This window comes from Cryptomeria japonica, chromosome 10 (assembly GCF_030272615.1).
Source record: "Cryptomeria japonica chromosome 10, Sugi_1.0, whole genome shotgun sequence".
Lineage (NCBI taxonomy): Eukaryota > Viridiplantae > Streptophyta > Pinopsida > Cupressales > Cupressaceae > Cryptomeria > Cryptomeria japonica.
In genome coordinates, this window is record NC_081414.1 from 193,952,480 (window position 1) to 193,978,023 (window position 25,544).

At 33.0% G+C, this 25,544-nt stretch overlaps 1 protein-coding gene across 7 annotated transcripts in view; it reads right to left on the reverse strand.

The window, feature by feature from the left end:
• Nucleotides 1-301: 301 nt before the first annotated feature.
• Nucleotides 302-25,544, reverse strand: part of LOC131079127 (uncharacterized) — a 71,226-nt gene continuing 45,983 nt past the window's right edge. For 5 of the 7 annotated variants that reach the window (XR_009113924.2, XR_009113922.2, XR_009113920.2 and 2 more), the window contains one exon: nucleotides 302-818. The gene's annotated coding sequence lies outside the window, so the exon portion shown is untranslated. The remainder of the gene's footprint in view (nucleotides 819-25,544) is intronic. The other 2 variants (XR_009113923.2, XM_058017010.2) reach the window with 1 other exon arrangement.

The following is a 25,544-nucleotide window of genomic DNA, read 5'->3' on the forward strand; positions in this document are numbered from 1 at the left end:
AGGCATAATCAACATACTGCGTGGTGTTTTTTTGTTTTCTTCCTTTAATTCTAATGATGCAAGCAATGCATGGAAAGTGCATGTATGCATAGTTTTTAAAAGAAAAAAACAGTATGAGCTGTTATCGTATCGTGTGTCAGTTTTTCAGATGCATAATATATATACAATTGTCCTTTCAGTTTTGTTGATCGTTCAAGTATGAACAGATAATATAATCTTTTGTGTTCACTCAATTTTGAGAAGATATATTTCTTCAGTATAATGCTAGTGCTGTTTTAACCCAGTAATTTATGAAGATAAACATGTCATTGTTTGTATTATTTAGTCTGTGAATGTTGGAGCACGAATCAACAGCCTCTTCAGCTTTTGAGAGAGACTGAGAAATATCCTTTTGATCAAATTTCAAAAACTTACAGTACGGCGTAGGAATGAAACTACATTTTGAAAACAAAGATCAAGAATATATTGAAACTAAAAGGCAAGGACCAACAATAGTTTCAACATCAGACGATTACATCTAAACAATCAACATTCCAGCATATTTTCTGCATTTTATGTTTCAGAATTCAACTTATGAGCTTAGGATAGATTTAGAATGTTATCTTTGGCAACATTTCTTCTTTCAAACAACTGCTGCCTCAGTTGTACTTTCTTTTATCAGGCCTAAGATTCAATCTTTGCTGAAATGTAACAAAAATTGATAACCAAAAAAATATTATCATTCAACGTGTAAAGGAATTCCTCAATACAGTAACCAGAGTCACCTTCTTTAGTGCCCACGATTGAAAGTCCCGCAGAGATCCGTTGATTCCTCCTTGCTGTATCACATTCAAAGAAGCTGTTAAGTCGTCTGACAGTCAAATGATCAGTTCTTCACCGAATAGTAACTACCTTTCTTTTATGTAATTGATTTTATGCCAATGAAAAAAGTATTGCTCAAGGAACTTTCTGCACGCATTTAAAAATACTTTTCTGCAGGGGCATTACAAAGGCTAATTACTATCTATATGATCTAGCTTATTACTAGATTTGATTCCACCATTGCAGAGCAGAGCCCAGCTCTTTTTTTGAACATTCACAGAAAAGAATCGTTTCCCAAACATCTCTTCCTTTGTCTATATAAATCGTTTTTTTATTTCAAAAATTGTATAAAACCAATTTTTGAATGAGTTTTCGTTGTGTGCCATTTTTCCATCCTCAAACTAATTGTTATTAAGAATTTAATTTTAATTATAATTTGATTAATAAAAATGTGAGCACATAATTGAATTATCTGTTTTTCATGTTGAAAACCAAGATGAAAACTCTACCCAAGTACATCTATAATTCAACAAGATGAGAGTCAAATATTGTTGAAGAAGCAATATTGATGTGGTTATAGTGCTAGAGGATGTGGCAATAGTAGTCGCACTAGAAATATGCACGTGGTGAAAGCAGTAAGTATAGGTAACGGCATTCATGCTAAATAATATATATTTGATATTCTTAATATTAAAATTGGAGTGGACCCCAATTCAAAATTATTTGTAATTTTCTTGTATATGCATGATATTATTCATATTATTATGAAAGTAGGTCCTCATTCAATCATATATATAATATAAAAATATAGATTACTATTCGTTACCTTTTATAAATAACGTAAGCTGTATTGAAACAAAATACAGCCATATTCAAATCCAAATAGACGAGAGACAAAATCAATATGGAAAGGATATAAAAAAGCTAAAACGCAGTTGGTGTGTATAGAACTGGGAGCAGGATGCTCCAGGTTGTTCCTGCCCAAATTCTGTTTGATGAACACCATCAATCAGAAGTTACGTACCTGAAAAGTACGCTTCAGCCTGTGCTTTGAGACGACGCCATTAAAGGAAATTGGCAAGAAAAGTAATAGCAAAATACATGCAGATTTAAAACCTCCTCGCACAAGCCTACAGGAAGCAGAGAGTCTAGACCGTAAGAGTTATCAATAATAAGGGATTTCATTTGCTGCCAACATATTTCAAATACTCTCAAGAATTCGTCACAATTATTGAGGAAATGGCTATTTAGTTTATGAAAACATAATATATAAGAAATAATAATATCTTGATAGATTGTAGGAACTGGATGATTTCCTATCTAGAGCCAAATCAGCTTTTAACAGAACTTCTATAGAAAAATCTCTTGGATGAAAGATTCAAAGCTCGCGTTGGCGGATAAAGGAAGTTTTGAATAGCACTCCTGTTAACTATTGCTTTCTCTACACCAATGACCAATGACGATAATTGAACCATTTCCTTGAAAATCTTGTTAGTTTCTAGTCTGATCATTAAGAACCCTATTTTAATATAAGCATTCGTATTTGTAAAGTAAGGCTTTTGGTTTATATATTAAGTCATTTTATAGTATCCAATTAGAATAAAATTAATTATCTCATTTGTGTAGGAAGGTAATTGTTGTTTCTTATTACATTTTGTTATTATTATTATAATAATTTAGTTATTGCGATTAGGTGGGTGTTATTTTATAAATTTTAGAAAAATTAAGATAATTTTATTTAATATTGATAATAAATAATAGAGAGAATAGATATGGCTGTCCTTTTATAGATATACAAATTATTTATTCTCTCACATGTAATTGAAGCGACATTTAAATCAAAATGTTTAGGGAGATGGGGCTTCGGCCCTAGCTCGTCCGGTCGTGGATCACAACTTAAGGCGTGGGTATGCTCCCCATGGTCTTGAGTTCGAGTCCCCGACTGTGTTAACTCTGTGTGTGTTGCTACCTTGTGAGCGGGTCGTACACACTGGGGGATTAGTCTCGCTTCGGCAAGGACACCTCCAGATTCCACGATAGTGAATATAAAAAAAAATATTTAGGGAGATATTAAAAATTGAATAAAGATTGAGATGTATAAGAAGGATAACGAGCATATTTTATTATTGAATCTTATGATAAATTTGGTTTTTCATCTAATAAAGCACCTATAATTGGGATCTTGTTTAACCGTCACAATACATTTAGAACATATCAAGTAGATGTAAAGTGAATAAAAGGAATAACTATTTAGGGTATATTAATCATTTCGTTGAGGTGTGATATCCTTAAAGGAAACGAGGAGGAAAGCTATTGGATTTAAATAGGTATTTAAAAATAGAATTGGAGCAAATGGTACGTCCAAGGCCTGATTAGTCACAATAGATTAATCCCAAGTTGATGGAGTGCATTTAAATACATTATTTCCATATGTGACTAAACTAACTTCTATTAGATTCCTTTTCTTTATAGTTGTTGCTTTCAATTTAGAGGTAAATCAAATGTATGTAAAACAACATTTTTATGTGGAGATCTTGATAAGGAAATATTTATGAAATAATAACCTAACAATTTGATGGTGAAGGGACTTTGCAAGCTAAAATTTATCATTGTATGGTTTTGAAATAGTCACAAAGAATATGATATTTGCATTGCATCATGACTATACTAGAAGTGCAAATTAAATGATGTTTAGTTACAAATTATTTCCTTCAATGATTATGATATGTTGTTTATTAATGCAAATACTAAGCGAATAATCAACAAACTTAAGGCTCACCTAGAGTTACTTTTGATATGAAGTATTTAGATCCTACAAAATACATTTTGGGTATGTAAATCTATTGAATTAGATCAATAAAAAATTGTAATCAAATAAAAAAAGTATATTAACACTATTTTACATTATTTTGTGATGTAGGATTGTAAACCAATTAATATTCCCCTTTTAATTGGAATGAGGCTATCCTTAAGGCAATATCCCAAAATAGTAGATGATGATCTTGAAGACATGCATAAAATTCCAAATGTCAATGTTGTGGAAATCCTTATGTATGCCATGGTCAACACAAGACCTAATACTACACAACTAATAAGAGTTCAGAGTAGATGTATGGTTTTCATATATTTACAAGGAATGCCTAACCATTGCATTTATATCATGGTACAAACAATGTAAGCAAGATGGTTTTGCTTTGTTGATTTTGATTGGACTAGTAATATAGAATGCAAGAGGTCCACCAACAGTTATTCATTTACTTTTTTTGGAGGAGCAATTAGTTGGTGTAGCGTCCTAAACTACATTCCCTTACAATTTTATCCGGATTTGGGCCCTCACATTGGAGTTTGTGCTCTGAGGCTTGAATAGGACCTGATTTTTCTCTTGCTATGCAAATCTATCATCATTTTCATTATGCACATCATCCTGCCTCTTAATTTTAGTGTCTAATTGGGCAGGACTAGGGTGTGGTGCCTTGGTTCCCTAAAGATGAGAGCGTCTAGGGCCCTCATCCTCCCAATTAGGACCCAAAATTGGGCCACTTAATCATCATAAAGTTTGAGCGAGAATGCCAACTTTGTGTCGGCTCATGTCAAAAAATTAAGTTGTTTTTTGACGAGAAAGTATAAAAGGAGGTCTAACCCTCTCATTTGATCATCCACACACATGAAATTCAATTCAACATCAAGCATTCAAGTTCAAGAAAGCAAGCAATCAAACTTCCTTAAGTATTAGAGCAGAGATAGATATTCAATGTTATTGAAGACCATGAAACCCTAATTTTGTGTGGAGACAAACAAAACTGCATAAGGAGGTATATCATTTGTGTTTCAATCATTATTCAGCTTCTCCCTCAAAAGAAGAACATTTCCATTACTACAATTCAATTAGATTTCATTTCTATTTCACATTTAATTTCAAAATTTGAGGTTTGACCCAAGGCAAACCCCTATTCCCAACCTATTTCCCTTCTCTAGTGTGCACAGGAATATATATGGAGTTGCGATATCCAGGATAAGATTTATTTTATAGAGACAAATTGAACCCCCATGGGAGTGTGAAAAGTTGGGAGGACCAGAGCGATCGTCACACCAGTCCTGACAAATCAAGAGCTCCTTCTGGGAACAGGTCTAAATCCTCTAACAATCCTTAGATCCAGGTTCATGGATCGATCCAGCGACTGCAGCTTATTGTTTATGCTTTTTTACATCAATTACAACATATTTACCCTAATTTTAACAAATTCAATAATTCAATTCAACTCAAGGGAAAGAAGAGGTACATTCAACACCCCTAGAATTAGATCAGCATTCAGACCTCTTATGTTTAAATCTAGATCTAATTCCTATCTTTCCCTAAATGTGATTGGTCCCCAAGAAAAAAATTAGTGGTTTTCATACATCTATGTTGGAAACCCTAATTTTTCACCAACACATTTTTTGGGGAACCCAACTTCTCACACTTGCAATTTTGATTTATGTTCTTAGATCTGAGTATTTATGCAATTTCAAATTTAAATTTTCATTTGCAAGTTTAAATTTTCATTGAATTTTAAAACTTTCGAGCTTAAATTCACAAAAACCCTAATTTTTAATTCTAGAATTGAGATTGTGGGCTATCTAATTTGGATTTATCATTTCAGATCCAATTATTCATTTAATTTATAATTCAAATTTTCCCTCCAAGATCTCATTTTCAAATTAACTTGTACACCTGTAGTTTCTTGTCCTCCCACCCATGGCTATAACTCCCTGCTATAGCTAGAACTCCCCGGTTGAAGCCTTCCAACCCTTAGAATAGTAGGGGTTGAATTTATAAAAACCCTAATTTATAATTCTAAAATTTACCATGTTGGTTGCATAAATTTTCAGATTTATTTTTTATGAATGTTATGCTATGATCTAGATGTCATTATCTTTCAAATTCACAAATCAAATTGCTTAATTAATTGGTTAATCAATCACTTTTCAAAAAAAATTGTATTGCTTAATCATAACTTTCAAATTCAAATTCAAATTTACCTCCTTTGTGCATGAGTGTTACTACTATTAGTCTTATCTATAATATTCCTGTGAGAAGAAGTTGTAGAATTAAGGCTTCCCAAGGTTTTTAATTACTAAGGATATGGAGCCTAATTTGGATAACTTGTTTCATGAGAATGTGAGTGGTGTTTCTATTCTAACAATTGATGTCATTTATCCTCACTCTTTACATAATTCTCATGATGAGGGTAAATCACTAACTAGGGTTTTTGTTGACCAATTGGAGAAGATTGACAATGAATTTGAAAATCTTCAACAATGGATGAGTCAACAATACCTAGAAAGTGAGCCTATCTCATTGATTGAAGGATTAAAAAGAATGTTTCAAAGTGATAAAGTTAGTGTTGATTTGTTGTGTGGCCTTACTCGTATTGTTGACACTAATATCATGCCTTTTAAAACTTGTGTTGAAGCCCTTGGTTACACTCAACCTCCTAGTGAACTTAACCATTATATTCCTATGACTACATCTATCACTAGTGTGCCTGCTTTTACATCCAACATCATGGCTACTTCCACACAAAATGTTATTCCTACTAATCAAAACTTTTTCATACCTCCTTTCGTGAGTCTTCCATTTGTTACCCAATCATCTCCCATATCTACCTATAATAGTATCCCCCCTCCTTATTCTCAACCCCCTCCTTCCTTTAACAATGTTACTCCTCCATACCAATCAAACATGTCTAATTTCAACCCATCCATTGAAGCAACCATTACTAGCCTAGCTCAAACTATGTCATCCTTGCAACAACAAATAGCTTCCATGAACCAATCAAAATATAATGCGCCTATTTGATGTAGCTAGCCCTTATTCAATCACATCATTTCAATAATTGGCTAATACTTTCATTCAACAATTTCACAATAATATTGATCCTAAGATTAATTTGACTGATTTAATACATCGTAAGCAAGGTGTTAAAGAAAAAGTGATTGATTTCATTGGTAGATATAAGCATTTGTATTCTCAAATTTCTTATCCTATTCCTTATCAAGATGTTCAAAGAATTCTCATTTCTAATTTACAAAAATACATTAGGGATAAGCTTCTCTTTTTTGAGTTTACTTTCTTTACGCAATTGTGTGTGGTACTTCATAACTATCAGTTTCAAGTGAGTCAATTTGAATCATCTCCTTCAATGGCTCTGATTGATAAGAATGAAAGTGGTCAATGACCTTTTGCGAAGTTTAAACCGAATAAAAGATTCATCATGTTCAATGAAAACAACAACAATACATAGGTAGCAGCCTTGACAATAGGTGTGCCTCCTTTATCCAAATATTTTAGAAAAGAATTTACTCCTCTTTCTAAATCTTTGCATAGCATAATGACACAATTGTTGAGTAAGAATGTGTTGAAACTTCCTCCCATCAAACCAATTGACACAACCAAAACCTTTACCACCTCATTATGATGTAAAATCTTTTTGCCAATACCATCATCAACCTAGTCATGACACTAAAAAGTGTTATTCCTTAAAGAGTAAGATTGAAGACCTTATTGATAACAATACCATATCTGTAGCTGGTGTGAATGACAAAGGAAAAAAATCCATAGCTCCTCCTAACCAAAACCTTCAAATCTTTACCAATCCTTTGCCTTCTCATTCTACTAATGTGATTGAGTATGAGCATCTTGTCTTTTCTCCTAATGATCTTGGCTTTGAATCTAATAATATGGCGAATCTTATTGATAAAGATACACCTCCTAAGGGTATATACATTACCTTTGATCATAATTAGACTATTGAAGCACCTGATGGCCCACTATATATCACTACGAGGATTAAAGACATACTCTCACGAGGTGTGCTCATTGATTCTGCATGTATGGTGAATGTGATAATTGAAGAATATCTTTATACCTTGCAATTGCATCAAGTGACATATGATAAATCTAACGTGGTCATTAAAATCTTTGATGGTTTCTCTTGTCCTTGTATTGGCTCTATTACTCTTCCCGTTGAGGTTGGTACTAAATCTTTAGATGTATTTTTTTCTATTATTCCTACATCCAAACAATTTTGTGCGAAGTTGGGACATCCTTGGCTCTCTTCCATGAAAGTGATCGCTTCTATTGTTCACAAGTGTTTGAAATTCCCTCTTGATGACAAAATCATAACAATTAATCATAGCATGTACCAAACCATGATGAAGTGTGGAGATGTTAATCTTGATTACTTTTGGCCTAAACAATTTCAACCTCTCAAACCTAGAAGTGATGCTCTTTTTCAATCTTATCAAAGGTGGAAGAATGAGATGATCTTATCCTTGAGAAAACCTACAGATCCCAATCTCATTCCTCTTCATGATAGGCCTATCCCTCCTCCTCATGATGTACTTGGTCTTCTTCCTACACCTTATATTCCTCCTTTATATGTTGTGGTTATGACTCCTATATCTTACAAAGGAAAGCGTGCGACATCTCCTATCTTTCAACCTAAAAAACCTTCTCTTGTGCATCCTTCTTTAAAGGAAGAGAAGAAGCCTATGCCTATTGATAATAAACCTTCACAAGCTTCAACCAAAACTAAAAGAAACCATTGTGTCAAAGAACGTCGATGGAGACATTGTGTTAGAGCTCGTGAACTTGCTTCTCAACCCATTTCCCCCCTGAAGACTCCAAATGTTGGCACGATCCCAGTTGTCCAACCTTCGCCTAATCCCAGGGAGCAAGTTCAACCTAAATCTTCAAGACGTAAAATGATTAAGAAAATTGATGGTTCATGTTCTATTCCAATTAAAGATCCTATTTTTATGCCCATGCTAACAATGTTGATTCAAGTGATGAATATGAACATGTTGATGTTGACAATGATTTATCTAAACAATTTTCACAAGCTTTCATCTTAGCCCCTAGTAACAGACAAAGTGATCAATCATTGGAGCATGGTCCTCATTTGCAACTTGTGGTAGCTCCATCTATCGTGCTCAAAGTTGCTCCTCTTGCATATTGTCCACCTTCCCAAAACAATGTTGAGCAAGAATGGGAGGTGAATGACTTGCTTGATTAGCTTCATTCATGTTGTAGATTCTCTCTCTCTCCTTTCTTGCTTGTTCATAACCTTCTTCTATGTGTTTCTCAATTCCTCTATTTGTTGTCCCTAGTGTTGTCTACTTGAGGCTATTGCACAACATTGAGATCTCTTTTTGTCTCTCCCATCTTGACTCAAAAGACACATGTGCCCTTCTTCTGGATAGTGGTTCTACTTTCTTTGGGGGATGAGGACAATTTAATGCAAATATATACATGATATACATTATTTTTTATAAAGGCATACAAACCCCAGAGTTAAGAAGAATCCCTTTGTGTTTCATGTTTTCTGATCATTCTCCTTTGATTTGTCCTTCTTCAGGACATATCGTTGTGAGAACGTGCTTCTCTTTTGGATGAATGTATACTACCTTAAAGAAATTTCTCCTGATATGGCATGCACAGTTGCTTTAATGTGAGAGCATACTCTATGTTCAATGTTTCTCTTTATGTACCTATACTCAGGTTACTTAGCAAACTTGGCTTGTTCCTTCATAATTTTGATATTTTTCTTTTCATGACTCATAGTAAGTGAACCTTACTAGGCTCGTAGTCATGGTTCTCTTTCTCTTTCTTATGATGTCCCTTTTAGCATTGCTTATCCTAGACCAAAAGAACCATGACTAATAGTTTTTGGATCCAATTAGTATATAGAGAGAGGAAAAAGAAAAGCAAAAGTGATGTGAGTGCAAGTTAGATGGATGACTAGTAGATGCGAAATGAGTAAGAGCAATGGCTCGGAGATATACAGAGTAGTCAGATAAGTATATTTAGGGAACTGTTATCTACATTCTAATGGATGCTTTTTGTATACAATTCAATCTATTATTCTTATTGCTTTATGAGATCAATTTTGTATTTTGCCCTGAAGAAGTGAGCTTCAGTAGAGCAAGTCCCTTTTGTATCTTGCCTGAGGTTGTGTGTCTCAGTCTGCAAGTCCGAAGCAGTAAGCTCATTTTGCAAGAAGCCTTGTCTATTGTTAAATTGTTACTATATATTGTGAGTTAAATTCTCACAGTGGTTTTTCCTAGCTTGGGCTTTCCACATAAAACTTTCATGCCATTGTGTGCATGTTTTATTGTTGCCGCAATTTACTTTCAGCTCATTAATGTTGATGAATAAAGAAGTTAGAATCACTTTAATTTGCTGATATTTTGTGAATGTTGATTCAACCCCCCACCCTCTTGGCCTCTGGTAGAGTTCAACAAACAAGTCTACTACATAAATATGAGCATGTAGTAGGTTTGTAATAACATTTATGAACCTCCAACACTCTCCAATAAGCAAGAAAATAGTGAGTTATAGTGAGTTATATGTCTACAATACACATCAATAGTTCATACAAAGCATATGAAACTCTACAATCGTTTAAAAGCTTTTGAAAACACCTCCAAACACTTCCTAACAAGTAGAACCACCTTCCAAGGGTGATCATCAATATTTAACATACACAACACTAATCAACTCCAAAATATCACTCCAACCCCCATCATACTCTGATACGAAAGAAGACAAATCTGGAGCATTGATTTGAGTGATGGTCAATATGAAAACATCAATAGTACAGGGTAAGTATCCATGAAATCCATTGGAAAACATTTCCAATGACACCTCCATGTCGAGTTGCATCTTGTAATATCCCCTTTTTGGTTATTTGGGACCCTTACTAAAATCAAACGCTCCTCTTTCTTTCTTGAGTTTCCTTTTTGTTGCATTTTCTATTCGAATGTAAACATGAGATCACATGGCTTTGAAAACAACTTGTATGTTTCATTTTAGGTTGGGAAGGCTCCATAGGGTCAACTTAAAAAGGGAAAAAAATAAATAAATAAAATTGCTATGTTTTTTTATTGAAAAAGTTAGCTTTAAAAAAGGAGACAATTGGCTATCCTCGACATAATTGGGGGATGTCCAGGCATCCACAGGCTATCCTGGCGACGAGAGGTCATCTCTTGTTGTCTCCTCTAATTATGAACATCCTTGGGAAAAGATGAAGATTGGGGACACCTAGGAAACATTTCCAAGGCATCTCCCATCCTTGGTACGGGAACGTTGGAAAATTACATAGGGGATACCTAGGAAACGTCCCCAATGCAACCCCCATCACTGGTATGAGGACTTGGGCAAACTACATAGGGGACACATCCCCGTGTATTATAACTTTTGGCATTTAGTTCTTGTGTCCTAGTTTGTTATGTTAATTTGTCTCAAGTAATAGGATTAAGACATAGGTTATCATCTTGTCTAATCATATCTTTCATCAATGCATTTATAAGCAAGGCTCTTGTACACTTTTCATCGTAGATTAAAAAAAATATATATCATAAATCTTAATATCAAGCAATCTCATTTCTCATATACTCTCTTGCGGATAGTTATCTTTTTTTTATAGGTGATCATAGGATGTTCAGCTAATCTTCAACTCCTACATGGAATAAAAGCATTTTGTATCAACTTTGGCATCATATCAGAGCTCTAGTCTTGCAAAACCTTCTCAAATCTAAGGGTACAAATATTGTCAAATTGAGGATCTAGTAAATTAGAGTGTGTTCCTCTCTTGAATCACATGATGACTTGGAGAATCACAAAAGATTGAAAGAATAACTAGATTTGGAGCTTTCCTCTTTTGAGCCAAAATATACCTTGACGTCGCATCCAAAACGCACAAGTTGTACACTCTTAGATCGACTATCAAATTATTAAAATTTAAAGATTTATCCTTAGGCCCTTAGAGGATTTTTTTTATCCCTTGCCATTATTTTATTCATATCTGATGTATGAAATCCATACGGTATGTGTTGTAATTTCTATCTCTTTACAATTTGACAGTCTATATGGGCCCTTACTTTAGTATGCTTTCTCCTAGATCATTTTAAGCTCATTTGTGTTTTATGTTATCATAAAATACTAAAATTAGGACCAGATCTAGCTTCACAAACCCCAAAATTTGTGATTCCCTTTTGGAAGCCCTATTTTGGTTGGACCTACACACCCAACATACCGACTACCAAAATCTCTCAAAATTGTAGCCAATTCAAGTGTTGGCCTACAAATTTTTAAATCTAATCTCAATTTCGATACTTGACCATATTGGGTTGGTCTAAACTTGAAAATAACCTCATGAACCTTATATAAAGCATATCCTCTATCATTCACAAGGTCTAAGTTACAATTCAAATGATCTAACACATCAGGTCTAAGTTTTTAGCATATTGAGAAGCAGACTACAACATTTTAAATTCAATTATGATTTCATGTTTGTCATGTTTTTTATCATGTTATTCAAATAACATTTGTATGAATTTCATAAAGAGCTTTGCATCACCACCTTTATGTGAAGCTACATGAGATGGTGTCATTCCTAAGGTGTAATTATTTTATTTCAGCATTTTCATTATTGTTTAGCCTCTTTCCTCCCTAGGACAAGATCTCTTTTACATCAATCATAGCTATTGTAGAGGTGGGAACACCAATATGTGGTTTGACTTAGGAAAACCCCTATATAACACAACCATTCTTTCTCATTTGTGTATGTATAGATTCAGATCTATTAACAAAAAGTGTTATAGAAGTATAGAGAAAACTGTGATAAACATTCCCAAATTTTAAATAGGAAAAATCCCCTGGACTAGGGCACTCAAAACATGTGTTTGACTATTTTCGACTTGATTTTGAAGAGAGAAACATATATGACCTCTTGATTATAAATCTATTCCTTTCTATTTGCATAGACACCCTCGAACTAGGGCACACAACACACCAATCTAGCACTTCCAAGCTCAGCTTGCAATCCCAAGTTCCTTTCTATGTTCTCTTTACAGATTTGAGCTATTGTGTTGGTTTTTTTCTCTAGTATTTATTATCAGTTGAAAGTTGTCATTTTCTTGTCACTAAACATAGATCTCAAACACACTCGATAATGTCATTTCTATGTTGGCAAAAAAGGAATATAAACCCAAGTATCCATAGCTCCTATTAGGACTATAGCTAAACCTATTTATGTTTCAAATGATATGTAATTAAGCTTTGAGATCTTAGTTTGCATCAATAGGACAGGATCTCATTTTCATACATATCATTTTGATGAACCTAACATGTTATATTACTTTTGATTTGCATTAGATTTCTTCATTAGATCTAATCTGATTAATTGAATAGAAAGTTACATTAATTCATTGATTACATATTTTTATTACATATGTGACATATGTTATAGTTAAAAAACTAAGTTTGTTTCATTGAAGAACTAATTGTGTGCTTAATTAATTGATTGCTTTATCAGTTTTACAATGAAGACATTTTATGCATTGGATAGTGGCTTGGTTGCCCATATATCACTTTATCCCTTTCCTAAAGATCATTCCAACCACGAGGACATTGTGATACAACAACTTGATATGGTTAATACTTCCCTTAAAAATTATCTTCTATTAATTCCAATGCTCTGCCTACTAGAGATAAAGCCTTGACGAAACATGCTTGTCCCTCTCCTAAATTTTCTCTTATTCATGAGGATATTTTAGTACAAGAAGAGGATATCATTGCACTTGTCTCAACGATCTCTCTAGGAGATGAAGCATTGAGGAATAATGATGATTCTTCGCCCAAAATTTACCTCCATCAAAATCATACTTTGGTGCAAGAGGAACATTATTTAAACATTTATAATTCAAATCTTAACACATTAGTGAAAATAGATGCATATTCCTCTCCTACAAACTATCTTACTTATCAAGATATTTTAATGCAAGAGGATATTATTCATTTCCTTAATGACATGTCATCTAATATTACATTGAGTAGATATGAAACATTGAATGATGAAAAAACTTGTCTTCATCCTCAAAATTATGATACACATAAGGACAACCTAATGAATGAAGACTCTTACATCTCACTTGGACATGAATGATGTTGATAAATATTTGTATCCACCCAAATGGATCAATCCTTAATTCAGTTTTTTCATCCTTTTGGTGCTTAAAAATATGATTATACAACTAATTTTAATGAGGTTTATGACGAAAGTCCTTCCTCGTTGGAGTTGAATACACATTACAATGTTGGTTTTAACATACTCTATAAACAAGGATATAATGGACATGATCTTGGACACATGGAACAAGGAATTAAGGTCCCAATAGATCTCACACCTTATTATTATAGAGAAGGCATAGGCATCTCTACTTCTCTTTTGTCTCTGCACCTTCCTTCACATCACATAGGAATAGAGCCTAACCATTTTCTTATATCTAGAGAAGACCAAATCTTGTTGAGACTATTAAGAGATCATTTGATCATTCCTCCACCTTAGATTATGAAACTCAACAAGGTGACCACACAAATTTCTTCTTTTATGCTTATCACTGTATGCATCGTCATACTACTACTAATTATAGAGCCTTTAAGGAAAAAGTTAGAAATCTCGTTGATACTGGTGCTATTCCTATAACACGCAATATTGACATTTTTATTCATTTGGTTTCTCATATAATTGGATAACACTTTTGCCTATTGTGTTACTTCTCACTATGTGAAATTCGCATCTTATCTCTATTGGCATTATGGATGAATTGATTGTGTGTTACATTGATGTTTTGTCATTGATGTCAACACTAGTTGGTATGGATGGTTACCGACAAACAGGTTTTGGTTACTGGTAGAAGATCTAGTGTCATCGTCAGAAGAGATTATCTGGAATGTGATCGGTTACATGTGACACGTGCTTCTGGAGCATGTTTTGGTCAGTTGGTATTGGCTTGGTAACTAGATGCTATCATATACTCTTGCAAACCTTTACTGGTATTGGTTTAAGGCTCTACCGGCAGAGCTTTCACTGAGGAATCGTGACAGGATGCATACTAGTGTTGGTGCGGCTTCTAGATGGATTTCAGGATGCTGAAGATATTCTTTGATCGTGCTTCAACCGCTTGAAGAAATTGATTTAGCGTGGTGGACCCAGAATAGGTCTGGTACCTATCTAGGTTATGGATCGGTATCATGCTAACGTGTACTCTACACGTTACCGGGATGTTTCAGGATGATTTATGGATTTGTAAATGTTGTTTTGGTCTAAAGCCGACATGGCATATCATTGTAAAATGGATTTATATAATGATCTTATTGTAATATCTTTTAGGTGGCTGACCTAGTTGGTTTAGGTCTTAGGGTTGGTATAAATAAATGTAAGATCTCATTATAGATCGTGCATCGTGGTCAAGAATTGTAATATCTTTTGCGAAGGATTAGGTCAATCATTGAGGATCGAATTGGGATCAAGGAAGAGGTCAAAGGCCTCTGGTATTGAGCTTAATCGGGACTGTAATAAGGCATGATAGATGCTATCTCTGGCAGTTCAGTCTATTGGATTGTTGTCCAAATAACTTGAGGTGGTTTTAACCTCTGTAGTCAGTGAGACTCTTTTTGTAATGATCAGTACACTCTAGGCAGTGTGCCTTCTTGCATGTGTAGGCCCCTCATTGTATCACATACTTTCTGCAGAAGTATCATCTGACTATGGGTAGGTTTCCCACTGTGGTTTTTCCCTTTTCGGGTTTTCCAAGTACAAATCATGGTGTTATATGGTATGGTTTCTTTGCATTGCTTATTTGTTTAATTATTAAGTTGCATTGTTTATCGGTATCTATGTCTATCGACATCTGTTTCTACTTTACCGGTATTTGAATACTTATGTGCTCCGGTTTGAAGTTGTATTGTGGATTAAATGTTATAATGTGTTAACAACTGATTCACCCCCCCTCTCAGTTGTTCACCAGTTACCCTAACAATCTCTTTGGGCTCATCGTCATTCATGGTAATGTGTAATTACTGTTGCATATACACTAGGGGCTAAGAAAAGTTTTAAAACATGTCTCTTTAATTAGGACCCATTTTTCCCTTTTGGAAATGTATCTTTAATAAAGATCTCCTTCCTTGCATAGAATTATATGTCTTTCTTAGATTCTCCTCCTTGCTTGGAGGTATACAACCTTGTTTAGAACCTCTTCCTTGCTTGAAAGTGCATTTCTTTTATGATAATCTATCCTTATTGTTGAAAATGTACACCCTTCATCATGGACCCCCTCTTTTGGGAAGGTGTGTATTCTTGGAAAAGATATCTTTCCCCTCATAGTATTGAAAATTCCATTCCTTTCTTAAGATCTCCTCTCTTCATGGTGGTAGATATCCCTAGACAGAGATCCTCCCTCCATCTCACTCTTTTCATTTTAGATAGTTATGCATACTTGATAAGGATCCATTTTCCCTTTTTGCAAGATGTATCCTTTACAATAATCTATTCCTTTCTTGTAGATTTTTAACTTTTCTAAGGATATCCTTCCTATCTTGGGCACATGCATTCTTGAAAAGGATATCTCCTTAATGATAAAGGTGTTTATCTTTGATATGAACCTCTACTTTCCATAAGATATAAACACATAAATATGTTGACATTTTAAGGGGGGGCATATGAGGTCTCCTTGTTTCTTGTTGTCTTCATTGATGCATCCCCAATGTGAAAGTGTTGTGATTCATAGCGTTCCCTAAGGTGTGGTTATCAATCTATCTCTAAAACCTTGTGTAACATATATAACATTTATTTTGATCATCTAGCGTAACATAACTTGTTGATTTGATCCCTACTCGCACTACGTAAGTGTTGATGGTCTATGAATCACATCGCATAACCTAACTTGCTAGCTAGTGGTATCCATATAACTCATCCTAGTCATCTTGCATAATGCAACTTTCTAGTTTGATCCTTTGTTGGACATGTTAATGCTCCCTAAGGAATTAATTGCGTGCTACATAGTGACACTCGCTAGTGTAATCGATTTGTTGCACTACACGAATCACAACATAACATAACTTGTTGATCAATAGAACTTGTGCCTTCCATAGATGACCCGATATAACACAACTTGTTGGCCAAAATAATCCATATCATATACATGGATTACACAGCATAATGCAACTTACTAGTTGTTGGACCATGGACCTCTTATCCTCAAATTGATCTATATTCTTGTCTCTTTCTATAAATTTGCTTATGATTTTGCAATACCAATCTAAGGATGATACTTAGCAGTTGAGACAATATTAATGTCAAGGTCTCTTCAAATAGTGGGTGAACTCACAATACTGGTTCCCACTTTTTGACCAACTTTGACACTTAGATGAACATTTTGCGAAAAACCTTCACTTTCCGACACCTATAACTTTTAAATCATTAAGAATTTGAAGATGATGTAAACTAGTGATTTGTAACATCCTTTTTGTAGATTCTAAATATATTTTTTTCAAATTTTTTTGAATAAAATTTTATTCATTTTTCCATCTCCCTCAAAAGTAGTTTTTTATAGGAAACAACATTTTTTTAGAGTGATGTGCATCCCGAAACATATAAATTTTTTTCTATAAATGATAAAAACTTATCTCTTTTAAATTTTGGTTTGTAACATCAATACCCAGGGCATGCAGTTGGTTTGATAGTGATATGTTGAATATTTTTTATTTTATTAAGTTTTGAAGTCTGACTAATTATAATTTAGATATAGGTGTACGTTTGAACACATAACTTGCTCTATATATATCAAAATTAAGTTTTATTTTTTTTGTTAGAAAGAAGACATGAATACCTAGGGCATGGATATTTTTCAGAATTTTTTTGAATTAGTTTGCTATTTTTCCCAATGCATTGAACAAAGAAGTTCATGTTCGGTGAAAAACCTACATTCATAAAAAACAAAATAAAAATATATTAATAAACTTAAATATATTAAAAATTATACTATTTGGAAAGCTTATAATAAGGACCAAATCCTTAAGAAAACAAAACTTCTAAATGAATTCGTTTGACCCCTCAAAAGCTAATGTAAAATTGGTTTTTTATCAGCATTTGATAGATGCAAAGGAGACTCCATTGCAAGTATGATTTAGAAGTAGAGAGGTTCTATCCAAGAAATTTTGATCTAAGAGCCTTTGATCTAACTCTCTTAAATTAATTACTTCAAATGGGACCTCTTAAAGCTTAAATAATTATATTTTCCAAAAAACGTATGATTTCAGCAAAAATCAGGATGTACCAAAAAGTGGGAACCAGCTTTGTGAGTTCACCCTAGTTGAATTAGAGAATTTATTTTTGGTGCTAGCATTTTTGGTGTATTTTTGTTTGCTTTCTTTATCTTTTATTTTGATTTGTGTTTCTTTATTTTGGTAAGTGCATCCTTCTTTGGATGTTCTTGTGTGAGTTTATAAGATCATAAGCTTGGGGGCTTGCTTCTCTCAACTTAATATCATCTTATCCCTTGCATGTCCTGCTCGCAATTGCTTTTTCTACTTTACAAGTATGACCATAAGTTCACACTCCTTATCCCTTGCATGTCCTACTCTCAATTTCTTTTTCTACTTTACTATGAGTATGAGCATAAGTTCACACTCCTACTAAAGTGGGGGATAAATGTAGCATTTTTAATTATACCCTTTACAACTTCACAATCTATTTGGGCCCCTACTATAGTGTGCTTTAACCTAGATCATTTAAAGCCCATTTGTGCCTTATGTTACCCTATAATTTAATTATTAACCTTGTCACTTAATTATTGTCAAATAGTAAATCTAGGACAAGATCTAGCATCTTAAACTCTGACATTTGATTTTCCCTTTCAAAGGCTATATTTTGGTGGGACCTTAGTGCCCGACACACTTGTCCCACCTAAATCTCTCGAAATCCTAGCCGGTGCAGGTGTCGATCTTCACATTTTCAAATTTGATCTCAATTTTGATATGTGACCATTTTATGTCAAACTAAACTTTAAAATGGCCTTGTGAAGTCTATATAAAGAACATCCTTTGTCATTCACAAGGTATCTTAGTTACAATTCAATTAAGAAAGCACTTCATATCTGAGTTTTTAGCGTATTGAGAAGCAAACTACACCACTCTACATTCAAGTATGATTTCATGTTTATCATGTTATTGTATTAACATTTGTAGGACTTCCATAAAGAGAATTGCATCACCACCTTTATGTCAAATTGTGGGTTTCATTCCTAAGGTATAATAATTTTAATTCAAAATTTCTATTATTGTTATCCTCTGTCTTCCCTAGGACAAACTTTATTTTACATCAATCACAACTGTTGTGTAAGTGACAACACCAACATGGTGTTTTACTTAGGTATGCCTCTATACAAACAACCATTCTTCCTCATTTTTGTGTGTGTATAGGTTGAAGTCCATAAATAAAGAGTGTTATAAGAGAGTAGAACAAACTATGATAGACATTCCTAGAATTTGAACAAGCAAAAACCCTTGAACTAGGGCACCCAAGACACATGCCCAACTATTTTTGACTGAATTTTAGAGAGAAATACCTGTAGGACCTCATGATTGTAAATTTGCTCCTTTTTTTTTTTGCACAAACACCCTCAAACTTGGATGCCCAACACACCAATCCAATAATTTTAGGCTCAACTTGTACTCCCAAGTTCCTTTCTATGTTCTTTCTAGATCTGAGTTATTGTGTTAGTTTTTTTTTTTGTAAGTTTTTGTTATTACTAAAAAATTATCATTTTCTTGTCTCTAAATATTGATCTCAAACACACACTTCATAGTCTCAAATCCATTCCAACAAAAGGAATCCAAACCCAAGTGTTCAATTCTCTTATTAATATTGTACCTTTTGAGATCTTAATTTGCATCCATAGGCTAGGATCTCATTTCTATACATATCCTTTTGGTGAACTTGACGTGGTACATTATTTTTAATTTACATTATATTACTTCATTAGATCTAATTTGATTTATTGATCTGAAAGCATATTCTTTGACTCACATCACCCTTGCACAATCCTAGCATCTATAGGATGAAATAGTGTCATCTTGTGTCATGGAGGTATGGTATTAATCAAGATTTTAAAATAATAATTCTTTTTTGTCATCATTTAGAATTTGATTTAAACACTTTTATGTTGGGGGATGATGTTATTAATAACCAATGGTTGAATGGAGTAAATGGTTTAGATACATTGTATTGAAAACCATTTATGGTTTATTGTATAATATTTGTCTATATATTGGAGGAATGTGATAGTAATATGTATGGTTTTACAAATTTTGTTGCTATTAATAAACTATTGAGTTGAAGGGTGAAGTTGTGTTGATATACTACAAAAAAAAATTACTTATACAAGCACGTACTATTTTTGTTGGTGGATTTTTTTACTTCAAATTTTTTTCTCCGTATATATTGGTATCATTATGGTATTACGTGTTTTTTATTTCTACTATGTTATTTGTATTTTCATACATGTTGTATCATGTTAGAAAAACTGTAAGCTCAATGGTTCAAGAGTATTTATTTTATTTGAACCCAAATTATCAATATTTGGTTTTTATTAAAATAAGCAACAAAACAAGGGTGTTGACCCTATAAAAGTTTAGGTCAAACAAGCTAAAAACAACAAGTCAAAGAACCACTACCAAAGGCCTACCAAACCAAAAATAACATAATAATAGAAAGCTATGAACCCAAATTAAGAGTGGGGAGAATCACCCCAAATCCGACACAAAGATTGGGAGGGGCTTCACCTTAAGGCAATCTCAAACAATCCCAAATATCTTCAACCCCCTATGCCACCTTGGACACTTCCTTAGGTACCTAGAGACTCATAGATGCTTGATTTTATTTTTATTCACCTCACCTTAATTAATTTTTAAATAACAATAATTTTTTGGATCATGCAAGATTGCCCTTTACCCCTAGATGCTCTTGCATTAAAATCGATGAATCTTACAATGAAGAATTAAAATATGAATTTGGTAGTTTATTCTTCACATACAAATTAATGCGATCATATTTGGTATTAGATAACTTTTGAATATTTTTATAACTAAATAACTAGTAAAAATATAAATGTTCTTTTGCATTCCACTACCACCTTGAATTGAATCCTCCCCTATAGGGTCATGTAAGTATATTTTTAACTTACATATGCATATAGAAGACTCTTGAGATAAACATCTTCGAAGTGTTGGCATGTCAAAATAAAAATCAGCATATTATAATTACCATATAGGGGATAATAAAGTTGCACACTTATCCTGTGGGATGGTAATTTATTCATGCATCACGTCAACAACCCTAAGAAATTAAATACTCTGATTTCAATATGGTTGGGTAAAAATATAGACCTAATAATTAAGTTGGTCTTTAGGAAAAGTCGATTATACTACTAGCAATGTATAAACTTGTGTTTGGTTATCTAAAAGTAGTTTTGAGTGGCTTCACTAAAACTAAAATTTTAAGGTGTAATAATCATGTTATGTTTAAGATCAAATTGTTTGAATAAAACCTAAAATGATGACACCTTAGCAAGTTTTTAAATAAAAGTGGTAGTTGATATCGACAAATATACAACAATCTTTAAGACAGCATACATGAAGCAATAAGAGCCATGACATAGGAATGACAATATTCAAATTCTTGTTTGAAATTGACTATAGTGGCTACTTACGAGAAGTGGATTAATTAAGAATCAAATTTGTGAATGATTAACAAAGGAGATTATAGTGTTGCTATTTTTAGATTATAATTATAATTATTCAAAATAACAGTAATATTATTTTAAAATATATTAAGAAATATAGTTAATCGTAAAAGTGCTTAAACAACTCTATACTAATGTAATTTATCCCTAAAGATTTAAGGAGTCGATGTTTGTAACTACAATTTTGTATGTCAATAATGATAATGATAATGTTGATTTTTAACAATTAGAATAATTTCTATCTTCCTAATAATATGGTTCTAAATTTGAATGTCCCTTCAACATACAAAATGGGTTGGTATGTTGATTTTCTTAGTTCTATGATCTTGTAAAAAAAATACCTCAATATTAATATAAATATCCTTGACAAGGGTTGTATGTATGTAATTGGGAATCTTATGTGTACCAATGATGATAATGATAAGGTTGATTCTTCAGAATTAGAGAAATGTGCATCTTCTTAACAATGTGGTTGTAGACATGAATATTGAGCTTCAACACAAAATATGTCGATATGTTAATTTTCTTAATTTTAATGCCATGCATGTTCTCAACAAAAACAAATAAATTCCCCAAAAACTTATCTATATTATTTCTAATGTATTATTGTGCTATTAAATATTCTATTAACACCACAAACAAATTTATGGCTATCAATCCTATCTAGTGGCTCTCTATATTAGCAATCAATGTGACCAAAATAATTAGAATCTTTTGGCATGCCTATATGGCTAAGAAATGCAAATTACCAATTATTGATATCTTGACAAGCTACTAACATGTGTTACTTATGGTTTGGTACAAATGACCAAGTTCTTTCATTGAACTAATGTATTTAAATATTTACTCAGAGTTACAATGTGTGGTCATAGCTAGGATTCATACTCAAATTTAGGAAGGCTTATTTTCATCAAGTCATAGCATTCATGGCTTCACATCTTAAATTATAATGTATAGGTCATAAAGTGATATTATTTCATAGTCAACTGTCAATTTCACAATCCATGTGATTCTTATTAGCAAGGAGTAGCATTTATGACTATAGAATCAAAATATTCAAAGGATCCATGAGAAGTTATGAGATGCCAAGGCTCCAAAAATACCCCTAAGTAGCATCATAGATTGTTGCATGTGATTTATTCCAAAAATACACAAGACTTTCTATCACTCCACTTCTCCTCATAGGCTAGAGACCTTACTATCACAATCATATACGATGCTAGTAATGTGAGGCCACATCACTTCTAGGGAGAAATAACTAAAGGTTGTTTTTAACATCTTCTTCAAGACATTTAGACGAGAGTCATATAGCTTAGCTTGCTTTGTAAAAACTTTAGAGCATGTTACATTTTAACTACATATGCACTTTATTTATAATTATGCAATAAGGTTTTAATACCTAAACAACTTATGAATTCATAGTGATTTCTTACTAAAACATTTATATTGTAGAATGCTCATGTAGATGGATGCATCTATTCTTCATGTTCTATAACTAAATACAGAAAACCTAGAACTCACACCTTTGGCTAGTGTATTTTGACCCTATACGTCAATGTTAAGATGATCAACTAGAATTTTATATTTTTAGGCTATTTGATCAATTTGAAGGTAATAATAAAAGGGAAGGACAAGTTTAATCCCCATTATATTTGTGATCAAACATACAATGACCCCATTAGTAAATCAATGTAAGTGACTTACTCATATGCTATTTTATGTTCCAAACAAATAAAATACAACATCATGTTATTGAAACAAGTACATTAAAACAAGAACTTCTTTATTAAAGTTCTCTAATGTCTTTATCTCAAACCCTTTTGCTAGTTTTGATGATAGTTTCCTTGTCAAAGGCCTCTACAACTTGTATATCTTTTGTTGTCAACTCGAGACCCAATGTCTTTGCTCTTGCTCCAAGCATTTCTCACAACACTATAGCCATGGGGGCCTTGTAAGGTTTAAGAGATGCATCAATCGTAGGTTTGCGCCTTAGGCAATCAAGTTCCAATGGTTGTTAGTACAAATTAGGTGCATCTTTGGATGTTGTATGTACCTATGTCAAGTCCGGCAAACTCCTTTGAATCTTCTCACCTTCTCCATTGCTTGTTCGTATTCTTCCCTCGTCATTGTTTGTGGGTAGGATATGAATGATGATAAATAAATTTACACTTGTCTTGAACTATATTTTATAGAGTTAATCACTCCTAGCTTTCCTGCCAAACTTCTATTAGTGAGTTTTGGAATTTTAGAGACCCCTTACTAAAGTCACAATTGCCCTCTTTCCTTATGCTAGGGGTTTCTTTAGTGTAGGCTTTTAAACTCTAAAGGCTATGGAATAGATATTTGATGCTAGGTTGTGGATGTGCAGTGTGCATCCCCTCTCTCTCAAATCATGGTTTTCTCCTTTCAGCCCTTTGACCAAATCCCACAATATAATGTCAGTTTTAATCAGGCCATCTAATCTCTCTCTAATTCTAAGAAGAGTCTTGATTTAAAGATATTGACAATGTTATTGATCATTTTCTTAAGGTATCTTCAACAACATCCAACATTAGCCACTCTAATTTTACTTATATTTTGGTACACATTAACATTTCCCAAGCTCTTCATGGAGATGCAGTCTTGATGGAACTAAGGATAAGTAACAAATTAAGCTACCTAATTATGAGAGCTTATCATTACATTATAGATGGTTCTTTACTATTGGACATCATGTTTATGAGAATCCTTATAGTTATCAAATAATTGCAAGATCAACTACATGCTGACAATTTTCCCTCCTTGATCATTTAATGTGGAAATTTTTGTTCTTTCTGACTCATTGGTTGAGGAGTCTCCTAGTCATACCCACTTTGATAGATCATGAAATAATCTTATATGCTACTATAAAGGTAGCTTCCCTTAAAAATATTACAACTTGAGAAATTTAATACTTCCTACTTAGGACTTCTCTTTTTTAAATAATTCTAGCTTCTAATGTCTTTGATATCATTGCTTAATCAATTAGCTATGGGAATTTATTGGTCCTAGTTTGTCTACAAATTATGCAACATAAGGTTAGATAATCATGTATCTTAGGTGATCATTAAAAGAAGTAAGAAATCTCTTCCTAAATCCATCTCAAAATCCCATCCTCATGTTAATAAAGGGTGTACAAATTGCAAGGAAAGAGTTAAGCATATTGGTGTATAACAAAAATTATGTAGTTGGTATAAACCTTATAAAAGGTTCCTAACCCTTTGAAGTGAGTAGGTTTTATTGGTCTATTAAATTATATCTATCCATAAATCAAAAACATCATGCCATCATAAGCCTAGGGTGGTGGGTACATAATATTATAGTTATATGGCTATATGTCATGACCAAAGTAAAATGACAAATAAAAAGTATCCTCATCTATATTGCCCATTTCATACATTGTCATTGATCCTAAAGGAAGCTAAACAAATACAATAAAAGTTTTTAAAATGCTTGCTAAAAATTACTAGAATTAAATTCTAAATAAGCTATGCCTAAACCACTTCGTCAATACATAGGCCTTTTCAAAGGTATTCTTTAAGCATAATTTACAAATAACAACATCAAATAAGTTGAGTCTTCAAAAAATCTGTGTTTGGTATAACCTATATTTTAAAATTTTGAAATATATGTGTGCATCCACCAAGCAATCAAATATTTATTTAAATTACGTTTCTTTGTAAAAAAATTGGTAGTTTAAGTGTGTGTCACAAAAATAAACATTGAACTAGCATTTTATAATTATTTTGTTACATGCATATTATGTTTTATTTTAAATCTAAACCATATTTTAGACTAAATTTTATATTATATATTTATGATCTTAAACATTTTCTATCAAACATACTCAAAATTTTGTGGGTTCACTATTAAATCTTCTTCCCCAGTTCTAGGAAAATTCTTTCTACTAGGTTGTAGACAACTCTATTAGTGGCTTCTTGAACGTTAACTTAGTCACCTCCTCAATGGGCCACCCTACTAATTCTCATATTTTATTTGACGAATTTATCGTGAAACTTCTTGGATAGATTCTAAGCAACATTTTGGTTCGAGGATATTTTATTTCATCAACATCCAACATCCCCAGGATAGATTAGCCT